The following is a 17,121-nucleotide window of genomic DNA, read 5'->3' as shown; positions in this document are numbered from 1 at the left end:
AAGGAAATCTGGCAGGGAACTGGAGGAGGTTGCGGCTGTGCTTCCAAGTTTTCCTGGAAGCAAGCTTGTACTGAAAAGAAGCGGAGGTGAGACCTTCTCCTCTGCTAAGTGTGCTGGGAGAAGCAGGAAGAGGAAAAACAGGATTATCAAAAGTAAATTGCATTCTTGATCAACTTTATTAGAAGTTGGCAAAGACCTATTTGAACAGCCTAGAAAAGGTTACTTCTCGTTAGGGGCTGTCACACAGTCAAATTCAGCTGCAACACACCACAGTGAGGAGAAATGTAATAACATACCATAAATTACCGTTTGCTCACCACACTGCTCCAGATGAGTTAATAACAGATAATGACCCACAATTCACAAGTGGATCATTTTGGTAATTCACTTTGATGTGTAAGTTTAAGCACGCCACGTCCAAGTATAACCATGCACAGGAAAAAGAATCAGCATTACAGCAAAACCCCAGCAAAACACACACACTCTCCTTGCAAGTCTGTCATTAGCACTGTAAAAACAGAGGTGCACACCTCAGTGCTCTCCTAGCTTCACCAGATCTGAGATTAATGGATAAAGGAAAAGCTCTCTACAGCCAAAATTCAACAGCAGCTGCTTGGGCAGAAATAAAATTAACCCTGAGATAGCTATCAAAATGTCCTCCAGAAAGAAAATATATATAGAAATATTAATATAATATATATATATTATATTTTATATTATAAATATAAATATATATATATTATATATATAAAACTAGAACTAGAAATATTTCTCAAAACTCTAATGCATCACATTGTTACGGCAGAGAAAACTGATAGTTTTCAGGGAGCAGGGTTGGGGAGGTGTGAGTGGACCTGTGCTGGAGGCCGTGCCTGTGAGGCATGCAGCCAGGCCACAGCTCTCCCCTGCAGGCTGCAAAGAACCGCTGTGCTGTGCCGTGCCTCACACTGAGGGGTTACACAGCCTCAGGTGGAGGCTGCACGGCTGAGAGCGCTGTGCCACGTGGCACAGCCATGCCAAAGTACTGACCCAACAGTGGCATCCCTTTGGAGTCTAGGCAGATGGGACACCTGTGTAAAGCAAGCCAAAATGACCAGGACGTGGTCCCACACTTGCCACACATTTTCCACGGCCAACATTATAATAACTTGGCAGCTATACCTTGTTTATTTAATACTCTAAAAGCAAGAATATTATCAATACTTAGGGATGTGATGTTCGGCATGCACCTCATTTACATTTTTTTTAATATTACTGGAATACTATAGCAGGTACTGAAATGGCAGACCCAGGCCTGCGTTTGAACCAGGAGGAAGATTTGCATGAAGTTCAAGCACATCTCATACACACACTTTGACTTTCACACAAGAAACTCAAAGACTTTCTGAAAATAAGCCATCAAATTCATCTCTCTTGCAGTCTCACTGACGTCAGTACAGTCATAGTGAAATACAGGACGTCAGAATTTGGTAGCTGTTAGCATAACTTCTCTCTTCAGAGCTGTAAACAATAAACCACAATTTTACTAGGGTTAAAACTTTGCTAGTATCTTTAAATGAGTTTCATGATATGACTTTGAATTTCTGCGGATCTTTGTAAGTCATCTGTGAACTCCAGCAAGTTGTCTGTAGAGCAGGAGAAGGCCTGTACAATATGGTGCACCTTCTGGGTGCACTAGAAATGATATTTACCAAACCTCACAGCTCATCTCCCCAGAAGAGAGAAGATATATAATCATCACTTCATTTTGTATGGCAGATTTTTAAGCAGACATCGAATGTCTGGTTAAGAGCTGTGCAAAGCATCAGGGAGGTAATTAAGCTGGAGCTCAAGAGTAATGAGGTGACAGAGATTGTGTTGAGCATCATTTCTTTCATGTTGATGTGTCCTACTTTAAGAAGCACAGAAATGCAGTTGTGAAAAATTTCCACCAGATAATCCCAGTGAGGTTATGGGATATTTTTTTCTATGTACACATTTAAGAGACAGGTTGAAGAATATCACACTATATTGAAAGGCAAGGCAAGGAGGAAAAAAAGAAAAGTCAGTCAATGGGAATATGGGAATTCTAGGTCAACAGAATGTCACTAAGGAGGACGACATTGTCCTTGATATCAGAAAGCACAAGGGAATGAATCATTATAAAAGGAGACACAAGGTCCTTGCTGTCCTCCACCCTCACTCTTCTCAAAAGGACAGGCCTCGGAGCAGCATATTTCTCTTGACACTGTGGGTGTTGCTTTCTTGGGAAGAAGAGGATCACCTATGAACTCACCAGCATCATTTCCTATCTCTGCTGAGACTGCCTAAAGAAATGAGACCTGGCTGGACTTCTGAGGTTTAGGGATCACAACATGAACTGCCGTGCCTATAAAACAGTGTTTTCTTCACAGCCCGTGTGAGAATGCGTGATGTGAGAGCTGCACAGCACAACAAAGAGACAATCAAGTTAGCTACCAGATGAGTGAGGTGACAGAGATTGGCTGAGACACTATTGCTCTCATTTCCACAAGCCCTCATGTTGGGTAAACAGAGATAGTTTTGACTGTCATAACCAGATACTTCCAGTATGACTCCCTTCTTTTAAGACCTGCCAAGTTTACCTGTTTATTCAAGTTTTACTTGTATTTTTCATCTTCCCTAATGCTCCTCCCAATATCCAGATACTTTCTAGGAACAGTGTGGTGGGGAGGCCACTCCAGCAGCTAGTAGCTAGGCTGCACTCCCTAGGTCAGAGGCTGGAGGCAGCAGTTTCCTGTTTTGCTGGTATTCAATGCCATTTAACAATAGGGGGAAAGAAAAAAACTGCAGGACCTAAGCATAGCAAAGCTGTTTTCTTCATGAGCTGTCTGCCTGTTCCCTGCTCTGCCCCAGGCTCACCCCCGCCTGGTGGCCCTGCCTGGACAGAGGAAAGGAGGCAGCAGAGAAAAGAGGCAGAGGCACTGGATTATAAGGGAATGAGCACTGGAAGGCATTTCTGCCATACAAGCAGCCTGGACAGCTTGCCAGCTGGTCTGAAATAGCAGACTGAATATTGCTAGTTTTTGTCCTTCCTCCTGCCTCCCATGAGAGAGAAAATGAGATCCACGTGCCGCATTTCTGGAACATCACAGTCAGCAAGAGTCACTCATGCCTTTTTACAACACTTAAAGTGTACTGTCCTTCCTAGTCGATGGTTTTAACTCTGTCTTGAGATAACGATTTTCAGTAGTGGTCCATTCATTTGAGTAGGAACTGCTCTAACAGAGATCCTTCACTCTGCCTTTTTCAATGCCACCTTTCTCTAATAGTCTGCTCAGTGCCAAATCCCTAATCCATTTTTATCAGTTCACAATGTTCCTTTGCTCTCCTGCTCTCCTCCTCCTATCTCCATTCTCAGGCAGTATCCCTTGCTACCATGCTGTAGCTTGGCTCTCGTGATCCCTATCAAAACCCAAACCTTACCTCACTTACTGGCCTTACTTTTCACAAGGATCTCCTGAGATTAAGGGTTGCAGAGTGTAGCTCTGTAAAGTAGATTAAAGTAGGCATTGTAACTATAACTGGAGTTGCTCAAAAACAGGAAACACAGGTATGAAAACAGTAATTTGAGTTTGTTGCTATCCCTTTCCCTGTATTTCAGCATCCCCCTGTTTTCCTGAATACATGTTGTCTTCAGACACACACTGAGCGCAGACAGGAGCCCCAGGGAGATTAAAAGTAGCAGGCTCTTTGTTAGCACTCAGGCTATAGAAATACCAAGTGAGTCATCCCTGCTTGCAGTAGCAGGTAGCTCAGCCATCACCAATCACAGATTCTTAAATACAACCCTGCCAAGGAAATTCTCAGAAAGAATGCAGGTACTATAAATGCAATCCCTTTGTTATTGCCCACGGCCTTAAAAGCCTGTGACAACTCCTACAGATTTCAAAGCTCAGGAATGGCATTATTTGATGATATGGCATTCAGGTAGTGCAGTACGTTTACAGAACTGTGTACCAGAAACCTCCACATCAGTGGATTCTTTTTCTTTTCCTTTTTCTCTTTCTCTTTTCCTTTTTTTTTTTTTTTTTTTTTTTTTTGCCCTAGGAAAAGAAAAAAAAAAAAACTATTACGTTACAATACCAGCAAAGAGCAGGAACATTTCCAGAATTTGAACTGCCAAGAACATTGATTTTTTGCATAAGACCTCAGTCAGTGAAACATACTAATGTAGGAAGTCTACCATGCTTAAACCTTACAATGACCAAATACCAAATAGTACTTTATCATCACCTGAACATAGCAGAAGAGATAAAATTCCACTGGAGGAGGAAGCTCTCAGTCCTTATGGGGAATGTCACAAAGATAAAGTCTCTTCCAAAATCCTCTCTTCATCTATGCTAAAGTTTTACCTAGCATTGTTTACTAGTCAAATTATGCTTTCCTCTAACCTTTATCTTTTTCTTCTTCATTTTTCTAGGCAAGATGGAAGAGTATGGTTAGAACAATTCTCTCAGAAGGCAACCATCACCTGTCATTTGTGTTTGTGTGTCCTTATCTACGGTGTGCTTCCTGGGAGCATCCCATAGTGCTTTTGAGGGAGGATCAAGAGTAATGGGCAAAGCAAGGGCATGACAGCAGCTACACATGGAGCTATCCTTGCTGTCCTGAATGCTGCGTTGTGCTCAGTGCTGTTAGGACAAGTTAGTTACCAGGCTAAAGGAAGATAATCAAGATAGAGAACAGCATCATTATTCGTCAAGATATCAATTGCTATTTCAGGTGCCTGTTGCTCTTACCCAGCCAGTTTGGTTGTTACTGGTATTAGTCATCTGACCACATTTAACATCAATCTTTCTCTCCTCATTATGCACTCAACTACAAGCTATAGTATAGATTGCTCCTTCCTGTAATTACAATATATAACTCATTGCTATCTATTGTGTCTAGAGCTCAGATTTCAGAAACAAATTAATTAATTGCACTTTCTACACTTCTAGGCCTAGATAAGACTTTTTTGCTACTTTTCAATAAAAGGCTCAGCTTTTTCCCTAGCACAGACTGTTTGCCGTAATAAGGATCCTGTCATCCTCTTCATTTAGAGGCAAGTAACAGGCATTTTATCTTCACAGGGCGCCTGATTATCAGTGTTATACAGTTATCTTTTGGCAGAGAAGTCCTGGCAGCGAATAGCCGCTCCAATCTGAAAGTGATTAGCAGTTCTGCACCAGGCATGCAGCAGTGGCGAGGCAGCCTCCCAGTGCACACTGCAGCTGGGGCCACAGGACATGCGCCTCTCCAGAAGTCAAGTGCTTCTCCATTCGCCGTGGCGACAGGTGTAGTATTTCATGCCTGTCAGGGGCGTGTGAGTTGAAGCACTGGGTATGAATCCAATGACCATTGGTTTGCTGGATGGTAAATGTCAGGCTGGCCTTTGGACTGTCCAAACACAAGAGTCTAGAGAAAACTAGTATCTTTGTATATCTGTAAATAAGGACTTCCTCGCTCTGCAGATGACCAGACTCCAAACATGGCTTCTCCAAAATCTTGCTTCTTGAGGATGGACAGTGTGATCCTCCTAGAGATGTGGCTGCAGCACAGGACAGGTGTCGGCTGTCACATGCTCAGGCTACAGGAGGTAGCTTCAGACAGGCACCAGAGAAAAGGTGCTGTTACCACCCAGCTGAGCAAGGTGTTCCTCCCATCAATGATCTGATCACGTTCATCCTTTTATTTTCCTGTTATCCCACATACTAATTTTTTTTGAGGATTTATTTAAATTTCTTTTTGGCTTCCATTTTTTTCCCTTCCTTTCCCCTCTCCCTTTCTCTTCTCCTTATTATTCACTTCTCTGTTCCTAATTGCTGTTCTTCACTATCCCTTTTGTCACGTGTGCTTGGCTGTCACCCAGGAGGATTTCGCCACGTTAAGCAGCAATTTCTCTGACACCAGGGCCCGAGTTGCAGTGTGACTGCCAGCTTTGGGAGAGTCCTTCTGCTATTCAAGACAGAATTGTTCTTGCACTGGAGGAACCTGAGAAGAAACAGCCATTGCCGGTGGGAGAGCTGTGGTGCTATTTCTGTTAGTGTGCAGTCAGTCAGGGATATTGTGGGAGTGAGGCACACCTCTATAAAACAATGGTTGCTTTCCCAAAACACTCACAGTTTAAGTGATGACAGTGTTCTTTCATAAACCAAGCACGCTTAAAATCTCTAGTGAAATCTGACAGAGAGTGAGCTGGGGAAGTCCCACTGCATGCAGAATGAAAGTCCCATCTCTGGGTGAGAAAGAAGACGTGTATCACTTTCCCTCCTTTACTCCACTGTTTTGCTGCTGACTGGAAGCTGCTGGAAGAAACCAAGATTTCAGGGAAGGTACAGACTGCAGCTTGTTCTCAGCTGATCCTATTGCAGGGAGCAAGTTCCTGGCTATTCACAAGCAGTAAAAATAAACAGTCTGGGGAAGGCAGGGAGGAGGGAGAGAGACTGGAGGGTACTGAGAAAAGAGTAGGAGCTACAGCAGCTGGTGTTTTCTTTGCTGGTTCTTTTCAGAGGATTTAGGCAGGTTGGAGATGTAAGTGATTAATGTTGAATGATAGCACCTTGCCCCCCTCCTCTTTTTGGAAGGAACACAAGTCTTTATGCGTATCACTGTTCCCTCAGCTTTAACCTTTCCAAGATTTACACACTCCATCCACTCTGGTGCAGTGCTGTGGAGCTGACAGCACATCTGGGTGTATTAACTGTACACTCTGTGGTTTTTACAAATGTCTAGGGTTTGTTCTAAATGTTTTGAAAGGCTGCTCTCAAAGCCCTGAGAATTCCCCCTTGGAGCTGACCAGACTAAGACAATGTACTGCTACACAAACTGCAGATGGGTGGTTTTTCTAGCTGCTTCTTCTGTGCCAACCTTTCTGCAGTAAATGGCATAACTAGAAACTGCTGAACTCCAGTAAAACTTCCCTCCATAATGGCTCCTGGATTGCCCCAGGACAAAGCACATTTGGGATAGAGGGACAAGAACCAGAAATCTTTTTCTGTCCTTCTTCATATGTATATCAGCTGTTTGGCCAGGTACATCCAGTTATCCTGCCCCTGGCTCTGCTCAAGGGCAGTGGCATCACAGTATGCTCTTGTGCTGTCTGAATCAGAAGCCTGCTTTGATCTTGCCTTTCTGGCACTGAAGAAAAGCACACAGCAGTCATTGACAGATCTGTAGCTTCTATCATTGATAAAAAAAAGAGTTTCAACATAAAGTTTTTGTTATACCTTAAAGAACAAGGTTCCCATCAGGAACAAAAGTTAAGGAGACTCTTTTAATCCTTTATCTTAAGCAGGGCTGGTGGAGGTTTAAAAAATGAAGAGTGTGCTAATGAAATTTAATGAAGACACAAAGCTGGGAAGTGTCATCACCAGAGAAGATGAGCATAATATCAGGAAAAAATCTAATGACTTCAGAAATTTGCACTGCAGAAGGTCATACACCTAGATAACAGGAAGTCCTGCTGCAAAGACAGGAACACATGTGGAAGACAGTGGTGAAGAATGATCAAGATGTACTTATCCATTGCAGGTAACCAAGCCAGCCACGGAAAAGGTAAATGCAATAACAGGATGTTTTAGATAAGATACTCTGAGCGATCAGAAAAGCATTACTGCCATTATGTAAAGCAGTACCAAAATCTAATTCAGAACAGCATGTACTATTGTCACCCATATTTACAATAATTCAGACTAAAGGAAATGATCAGGGAAATGAAGAGTGTTAGAATATCATAGAAAAACTCTGATTTATATAGCAACAAATCAAAGAAAACAGGTGAGCAGTGGCGGGAGTCTTTAAATATGTCTGTGGAAAAAACACCAAGAGCAGAAAAACAAATTAAATGCTTAAATTGAAGCATGAACTTAAAACAAGAACAAAGTGGTATGACTCAGGAGAGTCAGCTTGTATTAAAACTTTCGACTAGATTTATTAATGGTTAAGCAGAAAACAAGCTCAGAATGGCACTTCACAGTTAATTAGCACTGCCTTCTGATGTGGAAAACCCAGTAGGTCCCTTTCTATCCCAAGTTCTTAACGTGGACTTTCTAGATGCTTATGAACTAAGAACAGCACGCGTGTTTACTCTGCACAATTTAGCTGTGATGATGAGGACATTGATTATCACCCTTTTAGGTCCTGGGAGGAGAGCTGAAGTTTTTCATCAACTTAGTTGATATCCAGACCAGGCTGAGGGGGACTGAAGGAGAACTCATGCTTTACCATGTGGCTGTTGGTTGGTAGCTGCTTTGGAAAATGAACTGCTGTATCATGGCATCACCACTGCCAAATGATAGTTTTGCTTGCAATCTTTCTAGAAAAGCCAAAGATTGACTGGATGTGGAGAACAAACAAGACAGTAGCTCCGTGCATTTAGCAGTGGGAGTTGGGTGGAAATTACACCACGATTTTACCTGTCCTGATTTCAGAAAAAGCACCCTGGTCTCCAAGACTGCCAGCAAAGCACTCCTTAATTGAAGTTCCCCATTGAAAATATGACCATTAGAACCATTCTGGATGGCAATGCCTTGTTATTTTTAGGTAGTGTCTGGCACATGTGATGATCTGCCTGTGAGGTACATGCATGTATGTGCATTTCACATTTTACTTCTGACATGGCACCTATTTATGAGGGCAGGAATTACATGTTTGCCATGCAGATGCCCCTCTGTTGTGCCTCCCTGGCGCATACTGAGACACGCTCATCTCTCACTGTGTGCTGGGGCGGGAACAGAGGAGCCCTGCTGAAGGCTGAGTTAGTCACAGACGTACTGGAGGTTTCTTCACTTTGAGATCCAAGACTGCCTTTTGCCAAGACAAGTGCTGGCACATCCCACGGCAGAAAAGGAGGGGTGCACGGAGGAGGTGAAGGGGGAGAGGAGAGAAGACCAGAAGATACAACTGATTATCCTTTTTTCTACTGCACTGGTCCTGTGAGAAAGGAGGAATTTATAATGCATGTACACACTCCAGGATTTTCAAAGACTGTCTTCAGCTATATATCATATTTCCAGGGGTCAAATGTTTATGCATTTTGTCTACAATAGTAAAAACATGCATTTTTAATACAGAGTGACTGATCACACAAGTGAGCCAAAGAGAAATACATTAAAACAAAGGCCAGTCACTTTTCTTCTGCAGCAAGATTAGCTGGATGGCATAAGCTTCACACCTCACCTTAATGCAATGCCTTGACTGCATTGCATCTTTACTTCCAGACAAAACCAAACCACCTTGAACAACAGCTCATGAGACTTGTTTATTAGGTTTATATAGTTTTTGAGAATTCTTACATCTTTTGATACGTAGACGCTTTCCCTATTTCAATCTGCCCACATCACTTGCATAACCCACAAAGCACCTCAGCTGCAAGCAGCACAGCATGCAACTACACAACATGTGTGTGAATCACATCACAGCCATACCAGCAAGCTCTGTCTTGAGACAGGGAAAGTCTTGAACATGACTGAATTTATCGACTATAAAAAGAAATGCAGTTTTTTCAAATGATTTTTGGAGGAATAACGTAGTCAGATCTGTAATGCTGAGAAAAAGGGAACAAATTAACAGGTGACCACTGCACACAGAGCTCTTTTCTTACTCTTAGAAAATCCCAAACACTGTTTAGATGCTCACCACAGGCCACCAAACACAGCGCATTATCCAAACAACTTCTTTCTCAGGGGTGACCCTGCCATTCCTACTTGGGGTGAGGGAAGGATCTCTGCTTCAAAACACAAAAATTGCTTATGACTCATCTTTATTTTTCCAAATTTTAGGGAATATGGTGGAATTTCTTCTGTGAAAGCCAGAAGTTTCATTACAGCCTTTGGGGAAAATAAGTAAACGTTTCACAGAAAGAAAAATAAATGTTTCTGTCTGCTCCTGCTCAGAGGCACCCAAAGACAATTTCATTAGTGCTGGGTGCTGTCAGAGTTGGAGGGGAGGTGCTGCCATGAGACAAATTGCCCTGCAGCCCTTCAGACAGCTCAGCAGCCCTGCATGGACCACACAACACCCCACCAGCATTGTGGTACCCACACGGGTCTACCTCTTGTTCACTCCAGGGTGGCTGGCACAAGGCGGCCTGTGCTAGGCTCTCCATTTTAATGCTCAGTCAGCCCAAGTTCTTCTCACCCAAAACTGCAATGTGTGGGGACTTCTTGAAGCTGCCCATAAAGTAAACCCACAAGGTCCATCCCAGCTTGGCCTCAAGCATCTTTCTGGGTCACTTACTGCATGCTACACAAACACATGAATTTGCCCAATGACCAGTTCAACAAAGAACATGCTGAGGTGTGGGCTGTTAAATAAGGGTGATTCGTAAGAGCTGAAAACATGCTTGGCACAGCACAAGGCACTGAGGAGGACAAAGCCCAACCTCAGCGTGAAACTGTACCCGACTCCCGCGTGTGTTTGTACAAGGCAAGTGGCTCAGGAGGACAGTGTCACACTTTCATGTGTGTTTACACAGGGCCTAGCACAACAGAGTCCTAATCCAAGCCGGAGCTCCTAAGTATCACAGCAATGCAAATGAAATAACACTATTAATACGCTTTCCCCCTGTGCTTACCGGGTCAGGTTCAAGCAGAGCTGTCCTTGTTCGGAAGGGCCAGGGCTTTGCACCACACTGAGGTGGTTCTGGGCTCCCTCAGCACGGCCTGGCCGCCATCCCGCCTCCCGCTGTGAGATGAAACGCCTTAGCGTGGGCCCTAGAGGAAAGCTAATTTCATTTATCTTGTGTTTGCCCCAGCTGAAAGCGCGCGTGTGTGCAATTACCAGGGTTCAGCTAACGCTGGTATTTCAGTAAGCCACAGCAACTTGGCTGTGTCAGTGTATGGGTCCTTTTTTTAGAAAACAGATAAAATGGAGTTGGTAGAGAAAAGCCTTTTGCTGACGTTTGCTGAAAGTGCTTTCCCCAGTACTTTATAAAGTGGCCAGTAAAACTTTCTGTCACAAGATGTAATGAAAATTTTAGCACTTTTAGCAACCTGTTTCTGACTAGATCTGAAAAAGGACAAATTTCAGTCATTTCCATCTATTCTTTAATCTAACATTATTAAATGGCTCACGTCCCATAGGCAGCATACCGCATAGCAGGTAATCCTACAGACATAAAACTTGTAACCAAGTTCACCTCCTGCCATGAAAATATGCTGTAGTGAACAAAAGCTGAGGATCCATACGTGAATGCGGGCCTTACCCTTTCTAGATACAAGAGGCCAGAAAGAATTATTGAAATAATTAAATATGCACACCTACTTCATAAATCAAAAAAGACATTCCACTAGAAATCTGACCACTTGCTGAACTCAGCTGACAGGAGAACCATCTTTGCAAATAATAACATTGACAGCAAAACATAATTAGGTATGTTATCTGTCTGTAACATAGAAAACAATCCATCTAAAGCAAACGTGCAGCATTCAGATAATTGCATCCAACAGATGTCTTCAGTTAACTGCTCATATAAGGGGGATATCATTTGAGAAGAGGTGGCTCCAGACGCCATACGAAATTAGCATTGTACCTTTAAAGTCTGTAAAATTTTAAATATAGAAGTTTGAGAAGGGAAGCAGGATGGTCATTTTAAAAGCAACTTTTCTTATTCTTCTTTTTTAAGGTGAATGTTGAGAAAAATAAGCAGTATTAGAATAAAAGCATGTCCTTCAGTAGGACGTTTGGTGATAAATTCTGTACGTAAATGAGGCTCACACTCTCTTTCCTATTGTAATAGCATCCCCAGTGGCATTTGCTTCCCGGACTGTTCCCAGTGCCCTTCCTCAGCACCAGGAGAGGAGAAATGCAGTGTTTTTAATGACTGACACAGAAGCAATCTTGTTTTTGTGGCTGCATCACCTCTCCAGGACACAGTTCAGTAGGAGTTTGTCATGTGGCTGAGCAGAAGCGATGAATGCAGGTTTTATGAAGTTCATTCCCCAAATACAAAGGAACAGAGGGCTGGGGGGGAAAAAAAAAAAAAACAAAAAAAAAACCACCTCACCACATTGTATGGCTACAGGCTGCAACAGTATACAGTTGACAGCCTGAGCTCTACATTGATCACTGTCAAGCTCCTGGGCTACAATACACCTGAGATCACTCCTCAGCCCCAAGCAGCAAGCCTTTACCTGCACTCCTGCCTTAACCACAGCACCTCTCTCTCTCTAAGCACCTCCTGCTATCTCACCTCTCTTCTTCTCCCTCAAAGAGGTGGGGGCATTCAGTGCTTTAATGATTCCTGGTCCGGGGCTGCCAGTTAGTACCACTACCACCCACTCCCCCCAGATACACACACTTGTTTCCTCCCTGCTGCGCTGCACGCTGCCCGCCTTACCTCGGGCATTGCTTCATTTCCTGTTTGCTCCCACCAGTCACTCTGTGCCATTATGCAGGCTAATATCAAACGGGTGGAAGAGGTAAACACAAAAAAAAACAACCCAATGTGTCCTTCCTCTCCTCAATGGGCACGATGATATTGTCAGGAAATCAGTAACAGCTGCAGGTGCTAGAAATGAACTGTATGTATAAGAAAGTCTGGAGCCTGTGTTTTCAAAACATACATACAGACAATATTTACTGCAAACAGATTATTTTTAACAGGTGAGCACTACCACAAAGTCTCCTTCAGAAAGCACCCTGTGCACGTGCTGGCTCCCCAGGGAGGGAAGCAGCCAGGACAGCCCCCAACATGGAGGACAGAGCCAGACCCTACACTGCCAAGTATGGCACTACCACTTTCCAGGCTGCCTTATTCGCATCTCATTTCTCCTCACGGGATTTTGGGGCTTGGCTGCAGGAAGGGTGGTAGGACTGAGGAAAAGCAAATGCCATCCTGCTGTAGCAGATCCATACTTAAGTCAGTGTGTACCTTGGTCTGCTATGCCAGTCTGACCTGACCACATGAGGACCGAATGTTGGGCTAGGTTAGATGCTCAGGGAAGTAGTTTTGCTATTAACTAGATCATTTAGGTTGCAGACATCCATGCAAACATCACTGCAGGCATTCTTTTCGCTAGGAGAAAGGCAAGCAAAGCACAGCAATGGTAGGAGCTGTTGGCTTTACTTACTCTCAAGCCTGGGAAACAGTATCCCTGAGCCCATTTCATCAGCTTTCTTTTGGAAATCAGTACTATTGTTAACTGTCAGTAACTCACTCCATTTACCTGCTCACAGCTTCTCAGGAGGACACAGCAAAGCCTAAGCCGGCTAAGGTTACTGAATGATAACAGCAATTCTTAAGTCAAAGGGTATAAAGAGGCTCTCCCCAGACAGTGACAAGCTTTGGATTTCTTGCAGGGGCCGCTGATTGTGTCTGTGTCTGTTTGTGCCTGCTGGTTGTGAACTCTCCCCCTTCTCCTCCCCAGGTCTGGCTCCCCCCCCAGCCGGGTTGCGGTGAAGCTGGGAGGCTATGGGCACTCGGTGCTGATTAAATTCTGCTGACTGAGGAAGATGTCAAATTCTACCCAAAGCAGAGAGCCGCCAAGGAAAAGCTGCTTTTCTTTGCTTTTGACAGCTGGAGCCATGAATTTAAGTAGAGGTCTCACCTTCAGGCAAATCAACAGCTGGGCTGAGAGCAGGCTTTCTTAAAGAGAGAGCGCACCGCATTTTCTGGAGTTCAGTGCTACCAAGAGGTGAACGAGTGCACGAGAACATTTTGTAAGAAAAACAGGTGCAGCTGGGGTTTTGTTGTTGTATTTTTTTCCTTTTACTAGAGAAGGACCAAGTAACAAACAAGAAAGAGGAAATGAAAACACAGTCTTATTTCCCACCCTCAGTGTTTCTCTTCTTCCATTTCCCCTGTGAGTGCTTACAAAGGGAAGGCACAGCCTGTGTCTGTGCAGGAAGTTCCTGAGCCCTTTCCCTAAGAAGCCTCTGCACTGAGTCACATCTACTTTCATGTGTGTGTACCAGCCATGCTGGAGGAAGTGGTGGCTCTGCTGAGTGCAGAGGAGGAACTCATGCATGTGGGGCCAGGCTCCATGACACCTTATTTTCAGTGCCACGGGGAAGAAGCCAGAACCCTGAGGAGGTTCAGACCTCTTAGGAGGCAGGGCCAAGCACAGGTCTGAACTAAACATAGAGGGAAATATGCAGTACACAGCTACACAGCCACCATCACATAATTCATGAGTGCGTTATGTATTAGCAGGTGCAGTTAGCCAGAAGTGTGATGTGCACCTGCTATTGCCCTTTACTACACCTCCACCTCATCAGTAACTCCACAGATACTTAGAGAGTGCTCTGGCCACTAGACAAGAGATTTCAGGATACTTAAGTACTCCCAGCCCCTCTTGTTGAGGTGACAGCTTCAGGAAAGCATTAGAAATGAGTTGGACCAGAGGAAAAGTGGGTGACTCTGTTTAGTCTGCACTCACATGGTTAGGGACCTGCTGGGCTCCATATGCTGATTTCAGGGCTGCTCTTCATGCAGTAGCTGTTTATACCAATAACAGCCCTCAGGCAGGGTGAGGAAGCCGAATCTTCAGCTAAGCAAGTGCCCTCACCGGTAGGGATCATAGCCATGGCAACTCTTCCAACACAGCACATCCTGTTGTCTTCCCATTGCCTGCTGGAAGACTTACACAGGGAGATGTGTCCTACCACAGCCTCTTCTCTAATCATTAGAAGACATCCCAGAGAGCTGGAAAATGTGAATTTCAAGCTCTTCAGAAGGGAATTAAGTCTGTCTCCCCAGTAATTTGGGGATATGAAACAAGAGCAGGACAGCACTTCTCTTGATAAGGATGGAAGAAATCTTAATGGATTTAATCACATTAAATGGGGGAAGAAGAAAAAAGCAGCAGGGATCATCAATATCATGTGGAATCCAAGAAGGAAAAGGAGGGAAGGGCAGAGAGGACATAATTTTAGTTTCCAGATCTCTATTTACTTTTGATGTGGAATAGAAGTCACACTTGCCTGACCTGCAAGCACTGAAGTGCTGGTAAGCACATGTAGTAATAGAATTTTAAGAGTGCTTAAATAGGATTTTTTGATGTTAAGAGTTGAAGTACCTATTGAACACAGGTATTTGCAGAGTTAAGCAGCAGCTAAGTTCTCAGAATTGCAATTTAGGATGCAGGCACCAGAGCTCTGTCAGCTCCTAACCTAAATATAGACAGATAGGCATTATTTGGATTTAGTCCTAATTTTTTTTTCATCTTTGCTTTAGTTCCATCAGTGGTAAGAGAAGCAGAAACTCCTGAAGGTAAGTTGGTAAGTTATTGCAACTGAGTTTTCTTGTAACTATCTATTCTGCTATCACGACATAAGGGGTAGACAAAGTTCAGCTTTTGCCATCATTCCAACTAGCTACTATCTAAACCTTTGCTGTAACTTTTGCCAAATCTAAGTTTTTAAACGTGCAAGTTAAAGGACATTTAGAAAAGGAACTGAAGTTGTATTTCCTGCAGAATTGAAAAACAGGCTAGTTTCTTCTCTGCCTGAAAGCAAGAAGCATAAAAATCAGGTGCCATATTTCTTTCTTATTAGATTTTCTGCCCAATTTTACAGCCTCCTACTGATAAAGAGGGGTTCTGTTAGAACAGAAACTCGGAAAGGTAAATATTTTCCTGAATTTCATTTTTAAAATGCTTAAGGAGCACCACCTCAAATAGGAAAGATGCTGGGTACAGCTGAAACCAGTCAAAGATGTGAAACAAAACAGCCCCGTTTGTCGCGAGCAGTGCAGCAGGGACTGAAAGCCTTGTGATTTCAGAAGAGAAACTTAACCATCAGCACATCGTGACATTTCTGGTGTGATGCATTATGATGTGTGGGTGGATTGCCATGCCACATGTTGTTATTTCAATGCATTATCACCATCAGGGCTCTCTGAAGCGTTGCTGTGTTTCAGCAGAACATCATTATCTTCTGCAGCAGCTTCAGCTCAGCAAATCCTACCAGGTTCACAGATAATCGACACAAAAAAAAAATCCAACTTTGCCTAAATTTGCATCTTAATGTTTCAGAAAACTAGATAACTGGAAGTAATTTCAAAGCAAATGATTTCAAAATATAGTTTACATACACATGCATACGGGAAGCTTGATTCTCACTTCAGTCATTTCAGGGAAGGGAAACATGCCTTGTTAGTTTTGCAAACAATCACGCAGTTTCAATTTCAGATAATAATTGTAATTAAAGAATATACTAGAGAGAATTGTAATGCACAATTTGATTCCAAAAAGACAGAACTTTTAAATAATGAATTATGAATTCTTCTTCTAACTCCTGCCTACCTTTTGGGCACAAGGAATGATCCCACTGCACATTTTTGTCAAGAACGGATGAAAATAACAGGATTAGCTTATGAAAAAATACATCTGATCTTGAAAATACTCTGGTAAATATCAGCTATTCCTTCCAAACACAAAGCTTTGAACTAGCACTGATGGAAATCATAACACAGAAGCTTACCCTACCACACTGAAACTGCAGGGCATACAATGCACAAGTTAGCTGAATTAAAAAGAGAACCCAGAATATTTAGTCTGCAGTAATAAAAGCTAGGATCTGTTAAGCACGGCTGTGTGTGTATCAGTTGGATAGCAGCTTCCCACACAGTCCATGTCCTGGAACTGTGCTCAGATTATTTCGCAATGTGAAGGACCTCTGTGTTCCTATTACCAGGAAATAGTTAATATTCTTTCCCACTGGGGCCCACACGCACCTGCACAACTGTGGTGTGTGGTTTCTTCTTGCAGCTGCATCTGTGACTCTGCTGCTGCCTGCGTAGAGGTTTTAAAGTGTAAGTGGAGAGTTCATGAGACTGCCCTTCGGTGGTAGTGCAGCCTGAAGGGCTGCTGCAGAAGCAGTGTCACTGCTGAAGTAGCTTCAGCAAAGTTTTGTTCCCAATTGCATATACTGCATCCCACCTTTCTTCGGAAACATTAAAGCACATTGGACAACACTAAATAATCATTTATCCTCACAGTATCATTCCAGAGTCTCTGCCTGCTATTATCTGGGTTTTGGGGGATTTTTTGTTTGTTTTTGGTTTTTTGGTTTTTTTTTTTTCTTGCAGAGGAAGAATGAAGCTGTGAGGCCTTTAATAACTTTTTCCCTAAGGTCACTAAGAGCAGCCCCGTGGTGGAGCCAGATATGTAATGCAAA

General features: G+C 43.3%; 1 non-coding gene across 1 annotated transcript; it reads left to right on the top strand.

Annotated features, from left to right (window-relative positions):
• The first annotated feature begins 14,706 nt into the window (after positions 1 to 14,706).
• Positions 14,707 to 14,828, top strand: LOC122181209. Its single transcript, XR_006179380.1, has one exon. It is a non-coding gene; the product is annotated as a U6atac minor spliceosomal RNA (small nuclear RNA).
• Positions 14,829 to 17,121: the final 2,293 nt, after the last annotated feature.

Source organism: Lagopus leucura, unplaced genomic scaffold (genome assembly GCF_019238085.1).
Source record: "Lagopus leucura isolate 7727_CA_CO unplaced genomic scaffold, USGS_WTPT01 Super-Scaffold_1, whole genome shotgun sequence".
Lineage (NCBI taxonomy): Eukaryota > Metazoa > Chordata > Aves > Galliformes > Phasianidae > Lagopus > Lagopus leucura.
Note: the sequence above shows the minus strand (reverse complement) of the source record. Positions and strands in the feature narration are given on the sequence as shown.